Here is a 15302-nt window from a genome sequence, read left to right on the forward strand (position 1 = left end):
GAATTATCTTACCCATTCTTTCCACCCTCCCTGACGCCTGGGTCCTGCTCTCTCCTTGCCCGCTGCTTTCCTGCTCATGTTAATAAAATAGGAAAACAGGAGTAAACATGTGGTTTTGACAACCTTCAGATCCTTAAGGCAAGAGAAAGAGGCCCGAAGCAGTAATCCTTTAAAAGTGAGCATTTTTCAAAGATACAAATACTTTCAAGACAGTTTAATATTATCTTTATCATTGTTTTTATATACAATCTTTTAAAAATCTGAATTAGAACGTTATTTCCAGATTTCCCCTCTTTAGCTCTATCCATATCTATGTGTGTGTGAATGGGTCTCTCCCCTTTCCTCTTTTTCCCTAGACAGGTTTTCCAGTATACCTTAACACTTAAAAGTCAGAGCTGATTATGTATAAACTTAAATTCGCCTTCTATCATTTGTCAAAAATTTCAGTTCAGTTCTTGTGAATCAAAGAGCTCTTCAGATTTTCTTCTTTTTAAATCAAAGAACACTTCCACTGACAATGAAGGAGCCTACATTTTGCTAAAACTAAATGGGAGGTTTTAAAGAAAGACCAATCTTGGGTGTTAGGGTAAGGTTAATTATTAGTGACTTTTTCCTCCAATGTTCTAGGTGTTGGTGGTACATTTTTTCTTTTTTCTTTTTATTTTTTAAGATTTTATATACTTATTTGACAGAGATCACAAGTAGGTAGAGAGGCAGACAGAGAGAGAGGGGGAAGCAGGCTCCCTGCTGAGCAGAGAGCCCGATGTGGGGCTCGATCCCAGGACCCTGGAATCATGACCCGAGCCGAAGGCAGAGGCTTTAACCCACTGAGCCACTCAGGCACCCCTGTGACACATTTTTGTTACCTTAGAGAAAATGAAAACAAGCGTATAAGTAAGTTACAGCATACACGCACACCTGCATTTTTTTTTCCATTTACATTTTTTAATTTTTTATTAATTTTTTATTTTTTTATTTTTTATAAACATATATTTTTATCCCCAGGGGTACAGGTCTGTGAATCACCAGGTTTACACACACCTGCATTTTAAAGAAGATAGCCCCGGGTGTGATGGAAAAATCGACCTATTGTTCCTTAAGGTAAAGCATCAACAGCTTCGGTTACTTTACTAAAAGTTGCTTTTCCAAGTTTACCTCCAGCTCTTCATGGCCCCCTGCCCTGCCTTCATCACCCACATCTCCGCTCGCATTTCTGCAACCTTACCACAGATGCCATGCCTCGGACTTTGCGTTGTAAACTCTGGCAGCGTTTGGATGGGCTCTGTGGTTTTTAACTTGTTATATACATCGCTGTTCTAGCTACATTCTACGTACCCTGAGGGGAAAGACAAAGTCACTTAAAGTTTTGGGCCTCAGTGCCCTCATCTGTAAAATGAACGGCACTAGACCTCTAACTTTTTATTTACTCTCGCATGCTCTGATTCTTGTTCCCAGAAAGCCACGCTTATTCTTTTAGCTTTGTTTTGCACAAAAACTGTCCCTGGCCCAGAGATCTTAAAACCTAAACGAGAAGATACAGGGCAGTCCCTCAGTCCTGTGGAGGTCTTATTATTCCTCCTTCTGAGACGTTAGTGGCCAAAAGGTATTAAGAGTTCAAACTCCATACTTACATCATTTTTTGTTCAATAGGCATGAGGGAATCTTTCTCTTCCTGAGTATGTCGGAAGCCTTACATTTTATTCTGGGTCTATCTGTACTAAGCGATGGGCTGCCACTGGTGATGTGGGGAGACCTAGCTGCCTGATGGGGCACAGAGAAGCCAAGCTCTTTGGATGAACAGTGATAGGCCTTGAGAGACACAAAACTGAGTCATAGCTCTATTAGCAAATTGCAAATAAATAGGTCCAAAACATAATAAGGATCCTACAAATTAGATATTTGAAATTATTTTAAAACTGATTTAATGCCTTCTACAATTAAGATAGAATCACACAACCGATCTAGACATCTTTTTAGCACAGATATTTAGTCTAAGTTCCAACTAGAGAGACTGGTGGAAATGTATAGGTCTCATTGATGTTTCAGTGCACGTGGACTCTTATTCTACAGCATCAGCCAAGTGGGTCAAAGAACCTATAAAAATTGCAGAGCAGGGGAAGCACGTCTCCCGTGTCCTGCCACCTTTCCATGTTCTCCTCTCCCATCATCTTTTTGCATTGTTTCTTGTTTCAGCACAACTGGATCTTTCCTCCTCCCAAGCAAAATTCCCAAACTTACGTATGGTTTAGGCAACCCAACTTGAGGCAGTCACAAAGTAAAATATGAATGTATTTAAAAGAGAGCCTCTGTAACCTAAATCAGAACGATTGGGAGATTCCTAAATTTACCTCTCAAATCCTGACGTGTCCTCCAAGTGCCAGACTTGGAGTGTGAAGGGCCCATCCACAGTGTCCACTTGGATGTCCACCAGGGACATCTACCAGACCTCCCATTTGGCCCCAACTACCCTCTCTCCCTGTAGCATTTCATGTCTCTGCAAACAGCATCACCATTTCTGTTGCCCAAACCAAAAAGAGTGACATGATATGATACTTATTTCTCTTATATTTATGAGCAAATCCTAGCATCTGTGGCTTCAAAATATATCTAGAATCTCATTGTCTTCCTCATGACTACCTGATAGCTCTGAGTCTGAACTGTTGCAGTAGCCTTATGATCGGTCTCCTCTCTTCCACTTAGATCACTCACATTTCACTGTCCCCTAAGCACTCAGAATGAAGTCTCCAAAATCAGAGAGCAATCACTCATTTTCTGTTCAAAGCCCTTCCATGGCTTCCTATCTCCCCTGACCCAGGCTCAAACACCCAAATCTCTACCTGCATTTTTGTAACTTTATCACAGGGTCCTCCATGTCCTGGGCCCTCATGATATCCCTGGATTCATGGCTACTACTGTCCCTCCATGCTCCCTTCCTCCAGGCTTGCTGACCATCTCGCTGCTCCTTGGACACACCAAGGCCACAATGATCCCAGAATCTTTGCCACTGCCTAGAACACTTCCTCTACGAATCCCCAGCTCTCTCCTTTAGTTCTTCAGGTCTGTGCTCAAGTGCCACCTTCTCGGAGAGACCTGTCCTAAGCGCCCCATATAAAATGCTCTCTCCATATTTCCTTTTTTCTTCTGAGCACTTCTCATCATCTCATCTTACGTGATTGTTTATTATCTCTTTCCACCATGAGAATGCAAGCTCAGAAGACCAGGACCATTATGGGGAGAATGTGATTCACAGTCAGGAAATTCAGTCATGGGGTGGAACCCATGGAGTTTCCACTTGAAGGCTCACACAGGGTGGTTAGGGGAAGGAATGAGTAGGGCACATTAGTAGGTCAATACATATATATTTTTTCTTTAGGAGATGCAAAGAGGTTGTCAACTTTACCACTTAAACAGCTTTATCAGCTTTAGCATTAGGCAGCTATGAGAAACGTGGCGGTGGTGGACAAGAGAGCAAGAGAAAATGCAAAAGGAGGACAAGTCCGTGCTTTATAATTTGATCAAGAGAAACTAAAATATAGTTCTTTGAGAACTACTTGATAGTTACATAACTATATATTAATTATTTGCTAACTGGATCTTCCCAAGCAAAGTTTGGGAAATTATCAAATATAGTTTGCTAAATTATCAAAAACAATTTGATAACTAATTATTTGCTAATAGTTCTACTATCATTGTATTTCGGCATTGCACAAATTAATATTGCCTTTTGTTCCATCCTGAACAAATCTTTGCTGTCTTTGCTGTATTCCCATGGGAAACCGGACGAACATCATGATCGAACTTGGGACTCTGATCGTGGGCATTGATTCCAACAATGTTGACATAATTCAGTGAAATCTGAGCTCACCACCACTACTTAGGATCTTAATTTTCAATTCCGTAAGTGTGATAGAAAGAGCTACCATCTATCCTAGGTATAATGAAAAAAATTGCTTGGTAGTAACAATTTTCCCTGTTTAGTTGTATATGGAGCTGACTTCCAATCTCACATTTAACCGTTTTGTTAAGATTATGGGTAATGAGGTACTGCTTTATGCAAATAACACACATACATTTTAATGATTCATCTTCAGTTTCTTTCCAAAAGAGTATCCCAAATAATTGAAAGAGCCAGCAGGCTGGAGGGTAGGATATTTCTGAACGATGTCTTACAGTGAACCTCAAAGCATACCATTGGCCCCTTAGTTAGTCTTCTGACTCTATACTTGGTCTATACTTGAATTTCATGAATACATTGGGCTGGCATCATGTAGAATAATGGCAGATTGCGTAAACGTAAGGTTTATCTATCTTTATTTAAATGTGCTGCCTGCTTTTCTCTACCTCATCAGCACACAGAACCTGTAACCTAAAATTTGCTCAGGAATATGTTTTACAACAGCGATAAGTACTGTTGCTCCCCGACCCTTCCCCCGTCCCCATTATCTGTGTTTTGCTTTCTGCCATTTCGGTTACAGGGTCAAGGGCATTCTGAAAGCAGATGCTCCTCCTGGTGACGTCGCGTCAGAAGGTCAACAGTCACTCAATGTTACGTCACATGCCTGCGTCATTCACCTCTCTTTGGTCCTTGGGTTGGTATTTTAGTATCTCACCTCAGTGTGAGAAGGGGGGGTACAGAACAATAAGATATTCTGAGAGAGAGAGAAACCACATTCACATGATTTTATTACAATGTATTGTTATCATTGTTCTATTTTGTTATTGTTGTTCATTTCTTTCTGTGCCTCACTTAGAAATTAAACCTTATCGCAGATACACACATATAGGAAAAAACAGAATAGATGAAATTTGGTACTATCTGTGGTTTCAGGCATCCATTGGAGGTCTGGGAATGTACCCCCTGAGGATAGGGGGGGGATGACTGTAATACCATCCATCTTGCTATCTCTAGATCTCAGATAATTTTAAACATTCACTTTAATCCTGTTTCAGAACACATGACTCCGTAAAAAAGATAAGGAATTGTGGTTTTGGGTCACAAATTAAAGTCTTGTAAATCATCATTAAAAAAAATAATAATAACCTACTTTACAGTGGCATTTTTCATTATGGGTTTTAGGAAATATCAAAGTTTTCTAGTATATATACATTAAGTTTTTGCAAATAAAAACAAACTTATTTTATTTAACCATCAGGCTTATATGGCTTTTGGAAAGCATGTCTACATAATTTATATAAACTGATAGAGCAATATTAAAAAGGGGTGTTGTTAATACTTATGCTGACTTCACAGGCATAAAAAAGGATTATTCCAGGCAATAGATAAAAAGGGGCTGAGTTAACAAAATGTATTTTGTTTTAATATTGTCTCTAGCAACACACAGCTTTTCTTTCCAAGAAATACTTCTGCATCCCAAGAAAGAGATAACAAAGTTGTGAAAAGACATAAGAGGTCAAAAGACAGAAGTAAAACACAGTAGCTTTTTCAGGTTAAAGAAGAAAAGTTTTAAATTAAGTTCTAAATAATGAAGGCTGAAAAAAAGGGGGCTGACATTTTAAAATCAGAAAAAGTGCTAGTAACATTAACTACTATTTTTCTAAGCCCTCACTTACCAGGATTAAAAGACACTCGACTGAACTTCAAAAAAAATTTTTTTTTAATAAAAGTAGATTAAAACCTATTTTATGGGGGGCACCTGGTGGTTCAGTGGTTGAAGCCTCTGCCTTCAGCTCAGGTCATGATCTTGAGGTCCTGAGATTAAGCCCCATGTCCGGCTCCCTGCTGAGCAGAGAGTCTGCTCCTCCCTCTCCCTTTGCTCCCCACCTCTGACCCTACTCATGTTCTCTCTTACATGCTGTCTCTATCTCAAATAAATAAATAAATAAATTTTTAAAAAACTAGTAAGTAGAAAATTTCTGGGGCTCAACAATCTAAAATGCAAAAGACTGCAAATGTAGACTCAAAATCTTCTGGAAGGATGCATGAGTGACAGCTTCATTCATGTGTCCATCTCTTGGCTACGAATGGATGAAGGACAGAGATCTTAAGGAATCAGTGAAAAATACTTAAGTGCTTGATAGATATATGACAAATGCTAACTGCTCAGTAAATGTTTCTGGGATATGTAACAGAATATTTTATTTGAAGACTGCTATCCATGGTGACTGTACAATATCTTCTAATGCAAATACTGAAGAACACTAAGCAAACAGAAAGTCGGTTACATTCTTTCAGTCTGCTCAAAATAAGGATGCTTTACTTGATTTCTTTTTTGAAGATAATTTTCTATGTGCAAATCACAAGCAAGAGACCTACAAGAAAGCAGTCTTCTTCCTTTCCCTAATAAATAGAAACAGACAATAGTCCTCTAACATCATTGGATTTTAGAGAAAAAGTATTTCAGAACTAATGTTTATGATCCAAACTCTGAAGTCTCTTCAAGGACTGTAGCATCAGCTTCTGCTTTGTTTCCTGAAAGAGAGGATTACTACATGACAATGTTCACCGCAGGGGCGGGCTGGCGTGGTGATCAAGGGCGGAGACTTTGGGGCCAAGCCAACTGGGTTAAAAGCCCATTCTACCATATCCACATGGATAACTTCAGGCAACTTTACTTATTCTCTCTGAACCTAAAAGTTTCTTCCTCTATAAATAGGGAGAACAATTGTGCCAACCTCCTAGAGTTTTTGAAGGCTCCAATGATTAATATGCATAAGGCACTTAGAAGTAGGTCTGGCACATAATGCCAAAAATGTTACTACTACTGCTATTAAAAAGTCAGTGTTTCTTTGGTGTTGATACTGTGACTAGTGGCTCAATCCTTCCAGATATGGGTCCCTTTCTTGCCTTGGTTATTTGTTCAGATGAATTCTCTACTCAGGTCTTCTCTTTTTATAAACTAATTATATTCAAAGTGTGCTAAATCTTGATTTGAAGACATGAAATAAATCCAGAGTCACATTTGTTTCTTTAATGCACAGATGGCTAAGCAAAATCTGTGTTGATTGCACCTTTATTTGGTACATTAAGGTTCCAAGAACAGCGGCTCCCTAAGATTGACTAGGAGCTGGTTTTGATTGATGGGTCTCACCCGCACACCAGACTGTGGGGGCAGAGAGAAAGCCCGCTGGGAGAAGATATCAGGGAAGATAAGGATGGCATGACGCAGTCCAACCCTAGGCGACAGATGTCCCTTTATACGAGAGAGTTGGAGAACAGGCTTCAGCAAAGGGAAACGGCAGAGCAGCAAAACGATCTTGATTACTACTGACATTTAATTGCAATTAGATTTGTGAGCAAAAACAACAAAAAAAAGATTTTTAAAACTCTTCATTTTCTTTCACATCAAACTACCCATGCTTGGAATATTTTAGTGTGCCATCTTCCTGCGATGCCATCAAAAACAGGTTCACTGTATTTTCAGGATACTGAAAAAGAGTTAATGGCCAGGGCAGGCCTTCTGCTGGCTCCCAAGTTCAAAGTTATCTGCACTCAGAGTCAGCTACACAAATTATTCCCTGCGAGTAATCTTCAGTGAGTTGCTAGGAGAGGGCCGGTTTATGTTTTCCTTTGATTATAGGGCATAACTGCCCCACTGTCAAAATGCCAAGAGTTAAAAAAAAAAAAAAAAAAGGCAGTGATTGCTTAAGAAGAATTTTTTTCCTGTTACCTGCAGGGAAGCATTGAAACCTGGATTGTCTTGCATGAAGGGACATTAAGTGAGCTCTAAAGATCTATGCGGGAGAAGTACAAGAATTGTTCTCTGAGCAAGACCTGTATTTCTCCAATTATAGTCTGTGTGTGACCAATGTTTAATGCATATCTGTTCCCTCAAAGTGAATCATAATTGTTTAGTAATTAAAAAAATAATATTACGCATAGGTATGGTGGATGGCTTATGGTTTAAATGAAGTGCTTACACGTCTTTGTAGGAGCCTGCCATGGGTCAAAAGAGATAAAGTCCCAGAAATTGAGGAGTATTAATTGACTCAACCCTCGGGAGGGAGGCAAACTAAAAAAAGCAAAGATTGTAGCTCTTCTGGCCCCAACACCATGGCTCATTTCATTATTGGTTACGGTTATGTACATACGATATACGGTTTATGTGGCAGGTACTTCTTATTTTATCATAGCCAATAGAGTGATTAAAAGTGCTAACTACTACTTCTTAGCTGTGTGAATGGGGTTGATTTACTTACATCCTCTGTGCCTCAGTTTCCATAACTCTAAAATGGGGGAAAAGAATAGTGCACACCTCACAGGATCAATGGGAGGAATTAATCTCCAGAATTATAATGAAACAATATATGTAATATACTTAGAAAATAATATCCTTAGAAAAGTATCTGCTACAAAAAATTGAAGAAGGGAATGTAAGGTATAATATTCACTAGATTATTAGCATTATTTTATTGCGTCCTGGACACAGCGGAAGACCACCCAAGAGCTTGAGGGTCAGATATATGAGACTTGAAAAGCTGGGAAGCCACAAGTTTCGATAAATAGGGCAGATAAACAAAAGCAGGAAGTTCAAGGAACCGAAGAGAAAACTGAGAATTTCTTCAATCTCCTGTCTCATTGGTTGTAGGTTATTATTCTATTCTTGAAATTAGGCATATTCGTGCTTCAAAGTACCTAAGGTTGGCCATGTAGTTAGCAGCTCCGTGCCCAAGGACATCTATGTTATGACACTTACAAGTCATGTTAACCTGACCGTAAAAGCGCACTTCTTTGGAATTTGGAAGTTCCAGTTTCTGGCCGCCAACTGGGCGGGTGTCCTCAGGAATCTTTCTGCCTTCCTGGAATTCTATCTCCTCATTTGCAAATGAGGTAGCTGGACCTTGTTCCTTCGATCTCCACATTTTTGTGATTTTATGTTCTATCTTTACAAGAGCAGTTTGGGGCAATAGTCTCCTTTGCAGGTTCGCTCTAAGCAAACCTGTCGTGTGGAAACCCACAGTTATAGATCAGAAACAGATGATCTATTTTTGCTCTCGTTCGGAGAGCAAATGTGTTCCATAATGTGTTCCATAAATGGATGATCGGATCCCATTACAAAGCAGCCCAATGTCTCTAAAACAGAACCTGGTTTTCAATAAAACAGCTTATCATTTCCTATTGTATAAAGAAAAGTATGTAATAGAGTTGTCTAAATGGTGCCTTTAAAAAAACTACTCTGGCAAATCACTTGCTTAGAGAGAGGTTAGCAAGAAAAATGAAAAAGGAAAATTCAGTCTTTCTGGTTTGGAGAGGCAGCAGGTGCGAGTCCCAGCTCTCATCCTAAATCTAGAAGGTTCCTAGGAGAATGACGTAAACAGACTTGCCAGTATTATTTTTATAGACTCTAAACCCAGTGTGAACTATACACTGTAATCAATTATTAACCGTGATTCAGGTTAAGGCAGTCTATGCTAACACAATTCGGATACGTTTTTCTCTTGGGCGTTCAGTTATCAGTCATGTGATGTACAGAGTAACCTTTATAAGGATCAGTTTCTGCAACTCTATCCTGCAACCTACTTTTTTACTGTAAATAAACCACACGGGGTGGGGGTTGGGGGGACAAGGCAAAGGGAGAAAGTGCCATGTTTCAAGCCATTTGTCTTGATATTTTAGTGACAAGCTTAATCTAATTAATTGTATCTGGCTCTGACTAGCTTAGCATAAGGTGTTAGTTTTCAGCTGCAAATGAGTAGCACTTGACAAGGTGAGAACTCCTCCTTTGATTGTGAAATCATCCAAGATGCATTTCTAATCTGTTTTGAACGTGAAAGCCCAAGTAATATGTGATATTAAAAAAAAAAACCAAAAAAAAAAACAAAGAACCTTCCTTTCTTATACATAAAAACTGAGTTCTGCCGTGGAGGCTTATAGCCTGGTTACTACACTTGGCAGAGAGAGGTGTCTTCTCCTCCCCAATTTTTCCTTCTTATCTTAGAATAGAAGTTTTAGTTGGGCACATGGCATTAGCCAGACAAAGACTGCATTTCTGTATCCCTTGCTTTGTGACCAAATTTTGGTGGATGAATGTCTCACATGGAAATGACGCGTGTACCTTCCGAGGGGCTGTGACCTTAAAGGGAAAAGGATATTCCTCTCGCCTTCCCTCTTTCTCCTCTCTGCCGGCTGGAGTGCAGACCCGGTGTTAGGACCTGGACCGCCATCTTGACCATAAAAGGGAAGCCACGTGGTGTTCAAGGTGGAGGGAGGAGCCCAGGTCTTTCATAATTACAGGGTTCCTCATCTTACATCACCAATTTGCACTTTTCCCTGAGGGGCCAATACACATCTCTCCCGTTTAAGCCTCTATTGTTTGGGGGTCTCTGTAACAGCGCTGAGCTTTTATCCCAGTGCGTGGACTGTGGCATTTGGAACCCAGCATGTTATAAATATAATATATTAGCATATATAATATACATAATATAATTTATATTTATGCATAGTTACAAGGAGAAAGTCTGCAACTTTAGGGTAAATTTGTTTTTCTTCTGTCGCATGTTGAAATGTTGACATGTTCCTAGCAGTAAACATTTTCTTGGTGGCACTCTAACCTCTGTGCCTCTTTTGAAGATCTCATTTGCTCCCTCCATGCCTCCCTCTGTTCATTCCTCCCTTCCTTCCTTTCTTTTTTCCATCCTTGAATGACTTATCATCTCCACAGGACTGTAAGCTCCTTGACAAGGACAAGACATAACTCCCATGTTCCACGGTTTTCTATCCCAAATACTAAACCGTGTTTCACACATTTAAACAGTCCTTACTGAGCCTTTGTTAGAGAAATATTCAAAAGACATGCATGAAGCCACATTTATTTTTTAACTTTACCATGCATTTAATTGAATTCCCGAAATGAACAATTGAAAACAATTGCCTAAATTAAATACAAAATTTAATTTCTAAGTTTCCAGAGAACTTATTAATGATAACAGTACATTTAAAGAGAAATTTCAGTGGAATTTTAAATGATTCAGTACCTCAAGAAGCAACCTGAGGCCCATCAAACAGTAACATGATATATTTAATAAGATGGAATTTATAAATCTGTAAAGTCTTTAAATATAAAGCCCTTAAGGGCCAATATTTATCCCTTTATTAATCAGTAAAAATTAGCTGACAGTTAAGAGAGGCCAAAACCACAAAAGACAAAATATTCATGGAATGTATTGTAGGAAACGATATTACTTATTCTGAGGTTTAGAAAATAAATTGCAAAAAATGCCTTGAATTCCTCATTTTCCTGAGTTGATGTTATAAGAGTAGATTCTGAATGTTCCCATTTAGTGCAACTTCTTTATGAGTGAGAAGGTAACTACAACCAATTCATGAATCAAGCTGTATCTTCCCTCATATACAACGCATTGTGCATATAATGCATTTTGTCTTTACAGTACAGGGACAGGGGCACTGTTAGGGCTCATAGACATTTTCTAAAAAAAATTTGCAGAAGCCTGGGTGGGCCTGGGTGCCAGGTGTTCCTTGCTAATCCACTTTACGTGAAAACTATACTGGGTGCACGAGACATTTTGTTTACCATCCTTCGATTCTGAGACCTAGAGAATGCATTCACTGAATTGTTGAAAGATATTTACAGTATCATCTGAACGAATGAATTACTATTTTTTCACTGTGAAGATATTGAGAAGTCTGTCCCTTGGGCAGAGGCATTATGGGATGAGGAAGGTAGAATCGGGCTTTACAGGTTTAGATGCTGAATTTAATGGTATCGCCAAGAAAAGGTGGGGGAGGGGTAAACACGTGCGGTGATGGGTGTGTTAATGAACTCCATGGGGGCATGCTTTCAGAGGGTATCCATCAAATCATGTAGACCTTAAATATCTTACAATTTTATTTGTCAGTTATACTTCAGGAAAGCTGGGGGAAAAAAAAATTTAGGGTTTAGCCAAGTTTCCACCATCTCCTTATCCTTGTGACCGTAGGCCTGTCACTTCTCTACCTGTTCTCTCCCCTATGAAAGGGGAGTGACGCTAAAGGCTGTGCTTTGTTTACCTCCTGGGAGCAGTCGGGCTACACAGGAGACAATCTCAGGACCCTGTGAACAAAAAATGAATTGCAATAAAAACCAACTTCCTAATTCTCCTGCTCTCTGAGTGTGACAGCAACTTTTGATCTGTTATCTATTTCTAGACAAGATTGCTGCCCTGATTGACTCTTTTCCCTTTCTGGAAGAGTACAGAGCAGGTAGCGGCGAACCCCCCTCAGCAAACTCTGTAGCCGCCAGGGAAAGACAAAACTGGTTTCTCACTTTCGACTGCCATTTTGCTCCAGATGCAAAATGCAAATGAGGTTGGGAGGCAAACGCTGTGGAGAAAGAATTTTTTTTTTTTTTTTTTTTTTGGTATAACCAGAGGATGAACCCTAGACCACAGTTTCAAAGGAGCCAAATATTTTACTGTAAAGTAGAATAAGAAAATACCAGATCTTTCTGCAAGAGCAAAATGGTTTTTGTTTACAAATGCAGTGAAGAGAAGGGAAAACAAGACCCGTTTTAGGAGACTAAACCCATCACTTGAGGAAGGGCCCTGCTTCAGAGAACTGAGGTCTTCCTCTTAGTAATTACAGACTTTGGTTCCTTATAATTTGGTCTGTGTTGCTCAACGTCCAAATAATTTAGAGGAACCTATTATGGGAGATTACAATTTTCCTCCAAAACAACCTTTTTAATGTGTAGCAAAACACTGTAAGGAAGGAAAATGAGTTCTTTAGGTTTTAGCCAAAACAATAATTTAAGCCCCGAGTCATTTTAAAAATGGACACCACTGGTAGCTGTTAAAGGGTCATGAGTTCAGTAAGAGATGTTGGAGCTAATCACACTTCAGAATACCCCACACAAAAATAAATGTTGGTAGAGGAGGGCTGACAAGGTGATGAAAGAGGTTGATGAAATGTATAAACTTTGTCTACTTATTTGGAGAACGGTGTCAGGAATGTATGTTACTTTCTGGGGTTTTTGTTTTTGTTTTTGTTTTTGTTTTTGTTTTTAATAAAAACATCTATGGAGCTCTGACAAGACAGGCGAGTTCCTAATTCTTGAGATCTCAAAATGATTCTTCAATCTTCATCAATTATGAGCAATTACATTTAATAATACTAATGATTATTATTATCATCCACATGGGCATTTAATTAGAAAGTGGTGTTATATGGAAAACTGTTTCTGCAATTTAGTCTAATGTAACGGCAGCGATGTTGCCCTTTTGGGTATTTTTGAGGTGTGAAAATCCTGAATATCACTGCAGGCTTTACAGGATGGTCATCTACCGTGAATCATTTCTGGCATCTGATTCACAGTAGAACATAATCAGGGCTGGATCAGTAGTTATTCTGGGTCAGAATTTTGAAACGGTTTTGTAAGAGTAACACTTGAAGAAACAAGAAGGATCCTTTTCCTTCATCCCTACGTGACTCTAAAAACATCACCTGTTTTTTTTTTTTTTTTCCTTCACTTGAAGGCTGAAGCCCTCATAACTACTGATATTCTGTGTCTATCCACTAGAAGCACCTGAGGTTTTATTAATAGTCCTTTAATGTTACCTAGAACTCTACCCAAAATGGGTACCCAGAGTGCAGGAAAATAACCAGTTTTCTAAGATGTAGTATAATTTAATTTGTCTAATAGCTTAAGTGGACCAGAGCTGAATTCCCATCATCAAAGGGAGAAGGAAAACATCTGAGAAATTAATCAGTCCCAGAGCCATTTAAAGGCCTACTGTATGTTGGGTACACCTTTGGTCCTGAAGGAAGCACCTGAAATAACACAGACACCTTTCTCTAGCACAGCAACAACTTCACTGAACACAGAAAAGGACTCTTTCACTCCATCTCCTCTAAGAACTTTGAAAACGGTCTTGTGTTTTTGGAGAGTAAGTACCAACTTAGTTTGGATTATGGATTATGGAACGAGATATGTTTTAATGGGCTTAAACCAAAGCAACATATGTTAACAGAGAGATTTATTTCTATGAGGATCATGAGAAAATAACTGTGAGGTTTTAAGGGAATCTAGGAAAAAAAAAAAAAATAACCCACAGGCCAATACCAACTATGCGCGATACACATAAAAAGCAGAGACAGTGATTTGTTTCAGGCGCTATTCTGAGCCTTATTCTAGTCATTTCCTTAGAATAATTTCCAGTATTTGTTAAGGCGTAGAGAGTTGGGGGCTGTGTGAGGGGAGTGTGTCTTTTGCAATTACGCAGTTTTTTTTTGTTTGTTTTTTTAAGCTTGTATCTTTCTAGTTCAGTTATCTCTGTAGGGTCTTTGAGGAACGGGTGGCGTTCACAGCCACAGAGCAGGACGCTGACCTAGCTTCAGTGAATGTCAATGTCCTGGGTTCATAAGGAACAGGAGAGGGCAGCTGCAGTGTACTAATCCGCACTCCAGCAACGCGACGTACTTACAGCCCCTTTATTTCCTTCCACACTTTTCTGGGTATGCCTTGTATACGAGGTGCAGGTCTCTAAGAAGTGACAATTTTCATGGTTTTTAGCATGCTTGTCAACACCTGATACTTCCAATCCTTGCCCATTCCTTTCCAACCAGACATTAGGAAGCAGTTCTGAGGGTCTAAGTTAGCCCCTCATTGTTTCAACTTCCAAGTAGAGTCAACAATCCAAGAAGCCTAGGACTAAAAAGATCGTGGGTTCCTTGACTTACATGCAACTGCTTTGGCTTTCTTTGAGGATGCTTGGGTATTTTGGGGAGAGAAAAAAAAAGACAGTATAAATTTAGATCCTAAGCAGTGCTGGAACAACTTTTGTGTGTTTTCATTGAATACTTGGGATAGTTTCATGCACAGAAATACCGAAAAATGAGCAGCTAGTTAATGGTTTTCATAGCTACCAGAAGGAGCTAGTTAGTTAACTTTCAACAATTATTTTGGGGAGTGCTGTGATCCTTGCAGAATTGATCTCTGTGACAGTCCTGCTGGGCCATCTCATGATCAGATTTACAGTTTGCTTTTAAGATCTCACGGGTGAGATCTGTTTTTAAGATCTCACTGAACTTTCCTACCTCTCTTCACCACCATTCGTACTATTGTCAGAGCTGTCTTCCTAAAACCTAACCCAATTACCTCACTCCCTTCTTTCAGAAGTTATAGGGGATCTTCATCATTGGAGAAGTCATTTTTTTTCCACTTAAGATTCTATTTATTTACCTTGAGAGAGAGAGCGAGTGAGTGCAAGTAGGGGGAGGGGCAGAGGCACAGGGAGAGAGAGAATCCCAAGCAGACTCCATACTAATGGGAATCATGAAATCATGACCCGAGCTGAAATCAAGAGTCACTTAACGGATGGAGCCACCCAGATACTCCCAGAGAGGCCAA

At 39.4% G+C, this 15302-nt stretch overlaps 1 protein-coding gene across 18 annotated transcripts in view; it reads right to left on the reverse strand.

Annotated features, from left to right (window-relative positions):
- Positions 1-15302, reverse strand: part of SORBS2 (sorbin and SH3 domain containing 2) — a 208996-nt gene that overhangs the window by 111981 nt on the left and 81713 nt on the right. The gene's annotated exons all lie outside the window — the stretch shown is intronic.

The sequence above is a fragment of the Mustela nigripes genome, chromosome 18 (assembly GCF_022355385.1).
Source record: "Mustela nigripes isolate SB6536 chromosome 18, MUSNIG.SB6536, whole genome shotgun sequence".
Classification (NCBI taxonomy): Eukaryota; Metazoa; Chordata; class Mammalia; order Carnivora; family Mustelidae; genus Mustela; species Mustela nigripes.